Source organism: Megascapheus bottae, chromosome 21, assembly GCF_031878675.1.
Source record: "Megascapheus bottae isolate mThoBot1 chromosome 21, mThoBot2.hap1, whole genome shotgun sequence".
NCBI lineage: Eukaryota > Metazoa > Chordata > Mammalia > Rodentia > Geomyidae > Megascapheus > Megascapheus bottae.
The window spans coordinates 14,385,737-14,398,915 of record NC_143529.1 but is presented as its reverse complement, the minus strand read 5'-3'; the positions used below and the strand labels follow the sequence as shown (position 1 = coordinate 14,398,915).

At 36.4% G+C, this 13,179-nt stretch overlaps 1 protein-coding gene across 3 annotated transcripts in view; it reads right to left on the bottom strand.

Moving 5' to 3' along the window:
- Pard3b (par-3 family cell polarity regulator beta) overlaps positions 1–13,179 on the bottom strand; it is a 963,936-nt gene that overhangs the window by 87,577 nt on the left and 863,180 nt on the right. The window lies entirely within an intron of this gene.

Below are 13,179 nucleotides of genomic sequence, written 5' to 3'. Positions count from 1 at the left end.
AGGTAAAAAAAAAAAAGCCCCAGTGTTTCCAGTCCTATCACTAGCCACGCACTGTTTTACTGTGTGTGAAAGAGGAAGATGCAGCCAGGTAAATGGTCTTTGTGATGCAATGAAGTTGTCCTACATCTTGCTATTGTTTATCATTTAGAAATCTTTTATTCTTGGAAGTGGTGCTGTGGCTCAAGCGATAGAGCATTAGCCTTGAGATGAAGAGCTTAGGGACAGCACCCAGGCCCAGAGTTCAAGCCCCATAACCAACAACAACATCAAAAAAAATAAAATAAAAGAAAGAAAGAAAAAGAAAAAAAGAAATCTTTTATTCTTAACCAGTTTGAGCACTTTGGGCTTCGTTCTAGATTCTATAGCAATATGGGAAGTTTATTATATGTCTTCTAGATTCTGGTTGAGATAACCAAAAGCACTAGGTAGAATTAGCCCCAGTCCTGGACACTGAGGACTATCTGTTAGAGTGATGCCATACTTAGAGGGATATTGTGCCAGATGACATCCAGCCTTTCTGGGAAGCAGATAGAGAATAATGCTGCTTCATTTCAGGCACAGAGGCTAGACAAAAGGTTATGAGACTATTTGGGAGGTCAGCATGGGGCTTTCTTAGGAAAGGTGAAATACTAAAAGCATCCCTGGAAGGCTTAGCATTCTCTATGTGGCTACTCTAGGCAAAAAGTATAGAAGACAGAGAATGCTTTCTTTCTTGAGTAACATGCAATAACATGAGGGTAAAAAGTAGAGTTAGTCACAGTCACAGCTAACTCAGAATAATAGGGCTGGTTGAGACAGAAGCCACACATGGAAAGATGATCTTTGTACAGTGCATTCAGCAGAACCATCTGAGAAATTGAACAAAAGCAAATTTCTCTGCCAGGTATCATTCCCTCCCTGTCTTCATCTGCAGAACCTCTATCCAGCAAGTAGGAGTCCATCTCAGCCAGGCTACTTGTTTTGAAATGAAAAGATTTCTCTAGATACCTGCCTAGTTGTTTTCTTAAGAATTCCAGCTATCTCATTTAAGGAACAGGATCTATGTTTTCAAGTAAAAAACAAACAAACAAACTAGAATCAACATGAGGCCAACTCATGCAACAGAGAGAGTTAACAAGGCTCTGGGCTCTGGAAAAGTGAACAAAAAAAGATCAACACCCAAACAAATTTGGGTGAAAATCTTGACTAAAGTAACCTCTAACATTTAAGTAGAGGAAAATAATCTTAGAAAGTAAGAAAAGTCAGGCCAGCCATAGATGCCTCCTTCCCCATATAAGAAACCAAAAAATATTGGATTTTTTTTTTTTTTTGTGGATCATAGGGCTTGAACTTGGCCTGGGTGCTGTCCCTGAGCTCTTCAGCTCAAGGCTACTGCCCTACCCTTGAGCCAAGCCCCACTTCTTGTTTTCTAGAGGTTAATTAGAGATAAGGGTCTCAGGTTCTTTTTTGCCCTGGCTGGCTTTGAGCCTTGATCCTCAGATCTCAGCCTCCTGAGTAGCTAGGATTACAGGCGTGAGCTACCTTGCCCAAGTGATATTGGAATTTTTGAGGGGAAAGAAAACCATAGAGAAGAAGGCAAGCCATCCATTAAACAAATATTTCTGTACTTCACATTAGGCATTGTTATAGGTGTTGGGTGTTATGTGTAAATGACATTTTCAGATTTCAAGGACTTAGAAATATACTATCTATATATTCTTCTTGAAGTGAAACTGTTCAAAATGAGAAAGAATTCAACAATGAAAATGTCACATAACGAAGCAGTAGACTTGGCTTAATGTAATCCTTGCATGGCAGATCATACATAAAACAGTAAAATGAGACACACATAGCCTTCTTTAGAACATGACTGGGTCTCAAATGCCACAGGTTAAAAAGTGTGAGAAGAAGTTGTGACAATATACCATCATCTTACTCTATTTAAGTGACATAGAAAGACCTCCACTGAGATAATTTCATTTTCTCATATCACTAGAGCAGACTAAAGAATTTGTTTCAAAATATAAAGCCAGTATAACTGCAAATATTTAAAAAGTGATCAAAGAAAATATAGTGCATTGGATAAGAAAGAGAACACAGAAAAAGGCAATAAAACAGAAAGCCACAAAGAAAATGTCAGAAACAATAAGAATGCATCATAACAGACTGAAATGAGTTACTTATTTCCATGGAAGAAAATGCTTCTGGATGAATCAAATATCACCATTCAACCTTCTATATGAGACTGTCTGAAAAACAGAAATAGGAGATGTTAAAAGGCCTCAGAAACCACATAGCTCATGAGGCAGTGACTAAGGGTCTTCTGTGTTTTTATATGAAGATCTATCTATTGGGGCCAGGACTTTGCCTAGCATGAACAAAGACTCAGGTTTGATTCCTCAGTACCATATATATAGAAAAAGCCAGAAGTGGTGTTGTAGCTCAAGTGGCCTTGAGAAAGCCCAATTACTGCTCAGGCCCTGAGTTCAAGCCCTGGGACTGGAAAAGAAAAAAAAAAGATTCACCTATTGATTGATTGACCAATTTATCATATCTGAAGCAATATAGCAATATTATGTTATGTTATCATATTTTAGGTAGGATATTCATTTCCTCATACATAAAGTATTTGTGAAATGGGGATAATTCAGGGCTGAGATATAAACCTAGGACCTTGAATTGCTAGGGAAGCATTTTCTGATTTGAGCCATTCCTTCAGTGCTTTCAGCTTTCATTATTTCTTGAATGAGTTCTGACATTTGTGGTGGGGCTAACCTGGACCACAGTCCTATTTGTGCTTCTTATGTGTGTGACATGGTATGTGATAGGCACACATCACCACATCCAGCTCCTGGGTGAAATGACTGTCTCTGTTTAAGTTAGCCTCAAACCATGATCCTGCTCATCATTATCTCTCCAGTGTCCAGGATTACAGTCCCCAAGGCTCCACTGGGTAGATTTTAATAGAGAATTTTACATTAAATATGGTAATGACCTTTTTCCCCCGTGAAGCTACTTATTAAATTTATTGCACATGCAATTATCGGTTCTGAATTATATGCAAAGACATATTGTGTACATAGGTGCTTGTTGTCTACCAGTATATAAACACAAGGCAGAGATTTTGATTTTGATCTGTTTTATTCTTGCTAAGTTCCTAGCACCTTAATGTTGATCAAGATAGTATAAGCATTCAATAAACACTTACTACACAATAAAAACTACCAATCCAAAAATTTTAAACTTGCATTAAATGATAAAAGTTACCATTAACTATGTCAATTTTAATGGCAAAGCATTAAAATTATATATTGAAAAGAAACATTTAAGTGAAGAAATGGAATTCCTTGAAAATTAAAATAATAGCTATGTGAATCACTCTTGGGCACAGCAGAAAAGAAGTTTACATTTTATGTTATCTAGAAAAAAAATAACAACATTGATACCATCAGCTCTGAAGATATATCAAAACTAACTTATCCTTGAATTACATTATTAAATATTATTAAAATTAAGAGAAATAAATAAGTAATTCAAAAAGTAGCCTTGCTTCAGGTGTTTTAAAGAAGAAAATCATGAAGTAGAAATAAGTGCATTAGAAAATAGAATTAGTAAATATAAGGTAAGATGTAAAGTATACTAAAATTTGAAAATCTCAAATAGAAAAATACAGCACATGTTCCAAGTTCAAGAAAGGAGAAAAATCTCATTTTCCAAAGATTTCTGTGTATTGGGGGAAGTTTAAAAAATGTGTTAAAGAATTACTCACATAAAACACCAAGCTAGATGTTTTCATGGATGTTTAAAATCTCTACAAAGAAGTAATTACTACATTCTAGAAATTGTTATGAAGTACAAGGGGAGATTAAAAAGCTACCTAGATCATTTTACAAAGGTAATATAACTCCTCTGTGTGAAACTGTTCATGTTAGAAAAAAGCCCAAAAAACTCCCAAACCTTAGACATCAAATTTTCCCTTACAAATAAAATACAAAATCACAAATGAGATACTAGCAATCCACTCTTAGGTCTATGCTGACAGAATAAAACAGAAAGCAACCAAAAGGCTAGTTGATGTTTAAAACTCTGCAAGCTCTCATATTAAAAGAAAAAGAAAGAAATCATAGGACCACCTTGAAAGATGTTTAAATGTTATTTGAAACACTAATATATATATATATATTTGATTTGATTATAGAAAACAAAAGGAAACATCTTTCTCTCTGAAGTCTCATAAAGGTGGGAGCCCACTGACAAAGCTGGAACAAACTCAGGATGATACTTTCTAGTAAAGACTTTCTATTTCTTCCACATAAAAATATTTACAAGTTAGGAAAAGGAGGGCATGACAATATAAAGTATAGGAAATTCATAAAGAAGAAATATTAGTGGCCAGTGTGCTTCTTTAATTACAATTTAATTCATAATTAAAGAATAAAACAAAATGTATTAGCAAAGTGGTAAAAAGAAGCAAATAAACAGTTTAACAGGGCCAATGCCAAGTTTGTATAAAACAGCCCACTGATATTTACTAAGCATATTAACTATCCATTTGGAGAAATATAAAATTTGGAACCAAACTTAGATGTATTATATTCATAATCAGTTTTGATGAATGGCAACTCCCTTGCACAACTACTTAAAAATAATAAAAATGTATTTTTAAAACAGATTGTTCAACTCCTCCAATAATAATAATAGTAATGTTATGAAGGATTAATAAAAGGAAAAATACTAATTTATGATATTATAATTTATGCTATAATTTGTGCTATTACATTATAGTAACATAAGAAATGCTATCCACATGCAAAAGACTGAAAAGCGATCCTCAAAGACCTCAATATAACATCAGAAAGCATGCAAGTGCTACAGGAAGGGAAAAGGGAACACTAGGACACAAGTTGAAACTTTCTAAGTAAAGATCCAGAATCACAACAAGTCAAAGAAGGACTGGATAAATGGGACTACATCAGACTTAAACGATTCTGCCTGGCAAAAGGGCATAGCTAATAATCTAAATAGAAAGCCCACAGAATGGGAGAAGATTTTCACCAGTTATATATCAGAAAAGGATCTAATATCCAAAATATACTTAGAGCTTAAAAAGCTAATCCCCCCAGCAATAAACCCTCAAAGAAATAATGACACAATGAATAAATGGGCTAATAACTTATAGCTACTTAGCACAACCATGTCATTGCAAAATTATTTATCAGAGCTAAAATATAGAATAAGCCCAGGTGCTCCTCAACAGATAAATTGATCAAGAAAATGTTGTATATATACAGAATGGATTTCTATTCACCCATCAGGACAAATGGTATTGTACCATTCATAAGTAAATAGAAAGACTTGGAAAAAATTATATGAAGCCATTTAAGCCAGACCCAGAGAAACAGGGGTTGAATGTTTTCCCTCATTTGTGGCAGCTAGAATGTTTCAATAAATCTACAAGTAAACACTGTGGGTGATAAGCAAGGGATTACAAGTGAATTAACTGAAGTGTAATAGTCTCTATGGAGAATGCAAATAATATCATTCTTTAAAAAGTCAAAGCCCAACAACGTATACAAAAATGAATACTTTCAAGAGTGGTGAGTGGGGCCTAGGGGAAAGGGGGAGAAGAATTAAAGAGGGGTAAGGGAAAGGGGGATGCAGACAAGAATTCATTGTATATACTACAGAATTGACAAATATAATAAAAGGGGTACATTTATATAGACACAGATCAAAATGCATTGTCTATATAAATGCATTGTTAAAAGGCAAAAAAACCCCTACCCCATATTAAATACACAAGCTAAAATTAAGTAAGGGAAGGAGTGGGTTGGGAGGGTGGGTGAGGATGTTGAAAGGGATGACATTGATAAAGATGCAGTGTACTCAAACTGCTGTAGTGAAAGTCAGCTCCTTTGTATACTAGTTAAATATAATAAAAAATATAACTCTACAAAGAAATGATTAAAACAATTTAAATATCCAATAATGGTAAATGATAAATAGATTGTTGAATATTGTCTAGAAAGTAAAGTGTATTAAACACCATTCTTTCTAGAAAGTAGGTTAACCAATTATTAAATATTAAATTAAATAACAAAGTCACATTTTTTTCTTTCTTTTTTTGGTAGACTCTCTTTGAGAGCCAGTTTTTTTCCATATATTTTTTATTGTAATTAATAGAAGGGTTACATTATATTCATCAGATAGAGGGTGCATTACTTCACAAACATTGATCCCTTTCTCATGTCTTGGTCCCCATTTCTGTCCCCCTACCCCGTCCCTCATCTTGTTTTCCCCCCTTCCCTATCCAATTTCAAATAACCAAATATATCCAATATATCAGATAACAAGGTGAAATATTGTACCAATATGAGATAACCAAGGGACAGCAAAAGAGAGGAGAGATAACGTAGTACATTAAGGACAACAATCACTCATTACATGGCTTTTGTTTCTATATCCTGGAGGTCCTTACATTTAGTGTCATACTATATGGCCTTATGTATCTAGGTTTTGTTCTATTGTAAATCTCTGTTAGGAAAGCCCATGATTTCTACTGATTATGACAAATAAGGGAAACCATTGAGCCTATGTTCCTTTGAGTCTACCTTACTTCACTTAATATGAATTTTTCTAAGTCACAAAGTCACATTTTTGAAGACTATTTAGTGGCAGGGAAAATCTTCACATTATAACCAAGTGGAAAAATAGTTTAAGCAATAACATATTCAGAAGCATTTCAATTTCATACATAATAGGTTGTGTGGCTAGATGATACATAATTTACATTTTCATTTTACCATATTCCAATTAAATTTCTAAGAATGAGCACTTAACAGTTTCATGACAAAATTTTAAAGGTAAAGGTGAAGGAATAAAAGTAGGGTGGTAGGAAGTTAGAGGTTGAAGTATGCCAAGCACAGCTTGCCGCTGGCCATATTCAAAAGGTTTATTTCTCTTTCAAAAGGTTTATTTCAGACCTACATAAAACCAGCAACTGTTAAACTCAAATTAATTAAAGTATGGACTGTTAATCTTCATCTGCTATTTTGATGTACAGATATATATCAGAAAAGCAATCTATGTGCAACTTATGATATGTTTCACACAGGATTTATCCAAACCTCCTATATGCTTGTTTGTAACAAGTGCCATGTGAGTTCTTCTAAATAAAATGGTAAACAATCAGGTAAGAAACTTAAAGACTAGATGACTACAGTTTTCCTGTCTTTTAAAATCCTAACCTATAGGAAGTGTGAAAGGCTTCATCAAAACCAATGCTGTGTGTGTGTGTGTGTGTGTGTGTGTGTGTGTGTACATATGTATTAGGTGCCAAACAAAATTTTCTATCGAATCCTCATATCCTCATATTTACTACCCACAATGTAATGTCTTGGCTCATCTTTGTCGCCCAAGTCCAAAGTTCAAGCCTCACAACACCACCACCAACAAAAGATAGACTGTACTAAAAAAAAAACAAAAAACAACCAGTATCATTATGGGTCATTTACTAAAAGCAACTTTATATCTGTTCTCAAATTGCAAAGGGCAATTGTTCAAATGTAGCAGCTTACTTGAAGGCAGACTGCCTTAAACTTAGACACAATGAGAGACCATATACACAAGGGGAAACTTCACTGGGATAAAAGCAAATCTATCTTATTAATTCTTGGGTAGTCTCTTTCCTATGCATTCACTTATCAATTTTTCTTCCTGTATTAACTACTCTTAAATATCTCATTATGGTTGAAATTATGTTTCCTGTCTTCCTTTTCCACCAGACACGAACTCCTTATTCATTTCTGAAACCTCAGACTCAAGTAAATTCTGTACCAAGTGTCCATTGAATAAAGGCTTAGGAAATGAATAAAGGAACATGCAAGTAAGCAACTATATACTTTGGAATGTTGTTCAATAATCCCGGGGCCAAAAGAATACAAAAATATATTAGGGCATGAATAAATAAAGACTTTTTTTAATTTTGGAGACAATCTTTTTTTAAGCTAGAAAACTCTTAATAGCTTATCAATGGGAACATGCTAAAAGTTTTGATAAATTACATTTATGAATTAATTAGAGGGAAATATTGAGCACTTTAAACAAAATGTCAGTATTTTTAAATTGCTGTCATTATCCCTCCTCTCTCCCCTTCCATCTCTAAGAAGTTAGGGATCTGATTTTCTAATATTACACTTCTGCATTTAAGCAGAGAAAAGAGAAAGTTCTCTACTTTCTGAATCTGGGAAGTGCCAAAATGGTTCTGCCGCCACATGTAAACCACAAACACGTAACACCCTAGCATATTTTCCCCCAATCACCAATGTAAGTACTGTTTTAAAGATGTCTTCCTGCCATCATTCAGGTTAATTGTGAGGCTCCCATTTCCTCATCTGGAATGTGTGCCTTTGATTCCCTTCTAACCACACACTGCTGGCTGCTGAAGGCAGCCTGACCATTAAACCTAGGAAATGAATGTGAAGGGAATTATATAGAAGGCAGGAAGCCTGTTCCTTACTAAATAGATGAAGCAAGGGAAAGTATCTGCTTGATATAAGAAATTGAAATGAAAATACATTTGCTATTCAGAAACAATCTCTGGCTCTGAGAATTAGTGCTTGATGGGAAAACAAAACTGAAGAATGGAGGTGTTTCTGCATATGCTTTGGGACTAGCCATTATTATGCAGGGAGACAAAAGGTTCCGAAGAAGAAAAGAGGGTATGGACTTTCTCTCTTACAACAGTTCCTACTGTTTCTCTGGAGGGGAAACTTCCAAGAAGTAATATCTAATATCATTACATATATACAGATATACAGATAACTTTCAAAATCTCTCTCTCTCTCTCTCTCTCTCTCTCTCTCTCTCTCTCTCTCTCTCTCTCTCTCTCTCTCTCCCTCTCTCTCTCTCTCTCTCTTTCTCTCTCTCCAATCAGGTTCTTAGGAAGCTGGTGGTGATGCAAATATTGGGATCAATGTAGATTTCCTCATGTACTTCAAATGGCTAATATCTACAAAGGAATTAGTGATTGCTAACGGTGTGTTTTCATTCGTGAGCTGCTTTAGCTCTGCTGCTATGTCTGAGAATAGACTGAGCCAGGACATGTTGAATCATTTGAAGAATGATTCCTAAGAACCAGAGTATTCCATTACTTTTACCCAGGTTTTATCAAGAAGAAATTTTCTCAACAGCTTTTAATAACAACATCATATCCTTTCGTCTTAGAAAAATTACTTGAAAAATGTGAAAATTTTCTCTTTAGTCTGCCTAAAATTCAACATTATCAGCCTTTATACCACCTTGGAAATATTTTGAAAACCAGTATTATGATGCCAAGGATCTAGAGGAACCTGGGAATAATCTTCAGTAGGGCTGTAAAGCCCCAGAATCAGGTACATGTCATTCTAGTTGTATTACAAAGTGGTCATTCCTATGGAGAATTGGCAATCTCCATATTGCAGTAGTGATCTATCCTTTTTGGGTTTTCCTTAACTCACATGTCCTTCATGCCTATTTGACAAGAGAGATTTCTGTGAATTCTCTTTCCCACACCATAACACCAGTTCATTACTCCTTAATAGGAACCAAATGATATTAAAGTTCAGACTGAGTCAAAAATTCCCTTCAACTGAAAGAACAAGATGGCTACCCTATGACCTGATGGGTTTACAGTCATGAGCTCCAAGATTTGAACACAAGCATAGCTTACTTTGAGTTTGCTGTCAGGTTTCAGTGCTACACATATCAGTCAGATGGTTACTTTAAATATCTTCATTTTAAGATTGAGTACTCAAAGTTTATTTTAGAACTTCCCAACTGTGCTAAAATAAAACATATTCAACTGATTTTAAACAGCTTTGTGAACAGTTTAGGCAATCTGGAATTCATAGGTTTCTCCTATATTACATAAAATGGTCATTTCTCCCATTTCAGTAGAAGAAAAGAATGTTATTATTGTAGAAGTTGGAATTTTGGGTTTCAAGCATGATCCAACATAAACGGCTGTGGTTTGGGGGAACTTAACTTGTTCGAAACTCAACATCCTGAAATGGAATTAATTGCTCATTAGAAGCAGAAAAGAGGTCTTGTTTTCCACTCCAATGTAAGTATATTCTAGGATTTGGGGGGGAAGGGACATTTTATGGAAAAATTATGCAGTTCTGAACTTTTTCCCAGCTTTGTTGCTGTGTAGTTTTGAGGTTGAGCCAGAGATGACTAACTCATCTGATTACAACATAAAAAGAATTTCATTTATACTTTAAAAGAGAACCCATGAAACAGCACCAAACTTGGGGTTTTGGTTCAACACTATTGGATTCAAAGACAAGTTAAGAGTGATAATTAAAGAGTAGTTCACCAGCGGGAAAAAAACAGCTTTTTATAGTTCATTTTAAATGTGACTACTCACATTTTTTCTTTCTCAAACATCTTACATATAAAAGGATCTAAAAAGCTGCCCTGGGACCTCTTCTCATTTCACTGAAAGCACAGATATGAAAAGTAGCTTTGCTAATGGTTGTGAGATCATGGAGCTAGGGCTTGAAACCTTGTTTTTTCTCATCTGTGGATTAAGATTAAAGATATCTGCTTTGAATGACTACAAGGTAGAGTTAGTATTGAATGATCAATGCCATTGTTAATAATCTGGTAGGGGGCTAATTGAGTAAATAATCTGTGTATCCTCTCTTTATATTCTACACACCCTCTTATTTAAGTCCTTAACAGAGCACTTCTCTTCCTTTGCTGTGGGGTTTTTGTAGAGCTGAAAGCAAGGCCTGCTTGAAGTCAACTTTCTTTTGGTCTTTGATTTTTAGCATAAGCTAATTAAAGAGATTAGGTATGGCCCTAGGGTCAAGGATGAAAGGAGTGGACTTTAGAAAGAAAAGTATGTGTGTAGGAGAGAGGGAAACAGATATTGACCTTTCTGACCAATGGAATTTGCCCAAAGTGCCTGACAACCAAGCCTACAGTCACCACCTGAAATGACTGTAATAACCACCATGAGCCTGACAGGAAAGCCTCCCACAATGAGTGTGTGTGGCATGATGGCCCAGGACTCTGAAATAACAAGAGGTTAAGGATATCTAAAAATGATTAAGACAGGATGGTTATCCAGCCAATGGAATGAATTACTTGTAAACACCTCAGTAGGTGAACCATTTGAAAATGCTTATTGAACACTTCCGACATGTCAGACACCTTCCCAAGTGCTTTACATGCCACCACACTTAGAAAAGACAGTATCATTATCTAACTATTAAAGGAGACAGAGGTATGTAATTACCCAGCTAGTAAGTGTTGAAACGAGTATGTGAACTCAGGCTGAATTGCTTCCGAGCCTGTGATCTCACAAAATATGCTGAAATACTTTCCAGATCTGCTAAATTTTAAATGAATGGTTGCCGTACTATCGTAGAGAAAGTATCTGTCTGCTGGGTAAATGGTCAGAGATGCTGGTGAGTCATGGCCTGTGGTAGCTGCAGTAACAGATGCTATGAGCAACGTGGGGCAGACTCAGAAACCATGCCACTCTTGGAAAGAGGTGTGAACAGGCTTTTTTGAGAAACCAGTGATAGTGTCAAAACTGAGCCATTGCTCGTCAGAACCCCTTAGACAGGGGGATGTGGGAATGTTTGGGATCTGCACATAAAAAAGAGAAGTGCAGCTAAGTACTGGTGGTTCATGCCTGTCATCATCAAGAGGCTGAGATCTGAGGATCACAGTTCAAAGACACCCTGGCCAGGAAAGTCCATGAGACTCTTCTTTCCAACAAACTACCAGAAAGGCTGTGTGAAGAGATAAGGCTCAAATGGTAAAGTGCTAGCATTGAGAACTTTAGGGGCAGCTTAGGAATAGCTCCTAGGCCCCGAGTCCAAGCCCCAGGACTAGCACAAAGAGAGAAGAGAGGCGAAAGACAAGAGGTGAGAGGAGAGAAGCAAGTGGAGTAGGAGGCATGGGGAGAAAGATGTAGAAAAACGAGTGGCTGGTGGAATAGTGACAAAACATCAGGGATAGGAAACTAATAGCCCAGGTCTAACAATGGATTCCACTGCTCCTCCTAATTGATCTCTCTTTCAAGATTTCACTTTCCATCTGTATAGATCAGATTATTTGTTCCCCATAAAGAACTGCTAAGATTAATAGCTTCATTGAGGGATAAGGTGTGGAGGTATGTTTGAATACTAGAACCCTGTGGGGAAAGATGGGTTTAAGTGGGGTGCCACAGGTAGATATCCAGCTGTCCATGAGCCATGGAGGAATGCAAAGGGAACTTAAAATAGAGGATGAGATCACAAGGTCTCAGAGACAATATTGTCAGCTAACTGCAATTGTAGATTGGACAGAGAGATGGGAATTTCCCATAGGAATCTCAATAAGTAGTCAGTCTGCAAAGGCTAATTCCATTTGTTCTCACCTTAGAGAACACATTGAACATGCGTTTGTCAAAGGCACCTAAACATTTTTTTTTGTTTCCACCAACAAACTAGAAGCTGGAGAAGAGCTGCCTTTGTTCTAAGATACACTTTCCAAACAGCCTCTTTGTAGTTAGAGTTCCAGGAGAAACACAGCTGATGGCTAACATGTTTATAACCAAGGACTAAAGCTACTCCTAAGGAACAGCAGTGCCTTGCAGGACAGATACCTTCAAATGAGGACAATTACCTTTAATAACCAGGTTGCAACTGGCAGCCCATGAAATCATCTCATAGGAGCCATGACTATCTTCCAGTGATGAAAGAGATAACAAAGTCTCCAGAACCAAGGAGAACCAGAATGAAGATAATGACCAGAGAAGCCATACCTGTAATCAGGACTCAAACTATGCATAACTTTGTCCTCCGTCCTACATTCTTCATGTAGGTCTTCCTCTTGTTTTTATCTTGAAAATGACTGACAGGAGATGAATCAGAGTGCTGTCTTCCTGTAGCAGCGTGCCATATAAGATCCCCTTGCTCTGTCCTATTTCTTTCCTAATAAACTTTCCTATCACTTTTACTACATTTTTGTCTTGCCCGAATTCTTCTCAGGCTGGACAAAAGGGTTGAGGTGGATGAGCTGCAATGAATTATCAGGACAGTGAAGGAAATCAGGACAGTGAAGGGCTAGAAAAGCCTGGGGAGGTACATTTTAAGACTAGCAGATGGGCAAGACCTGAAGGATGATCTGAAAGGTAGGCCGAGGAAAGAAGGTTCATATGGC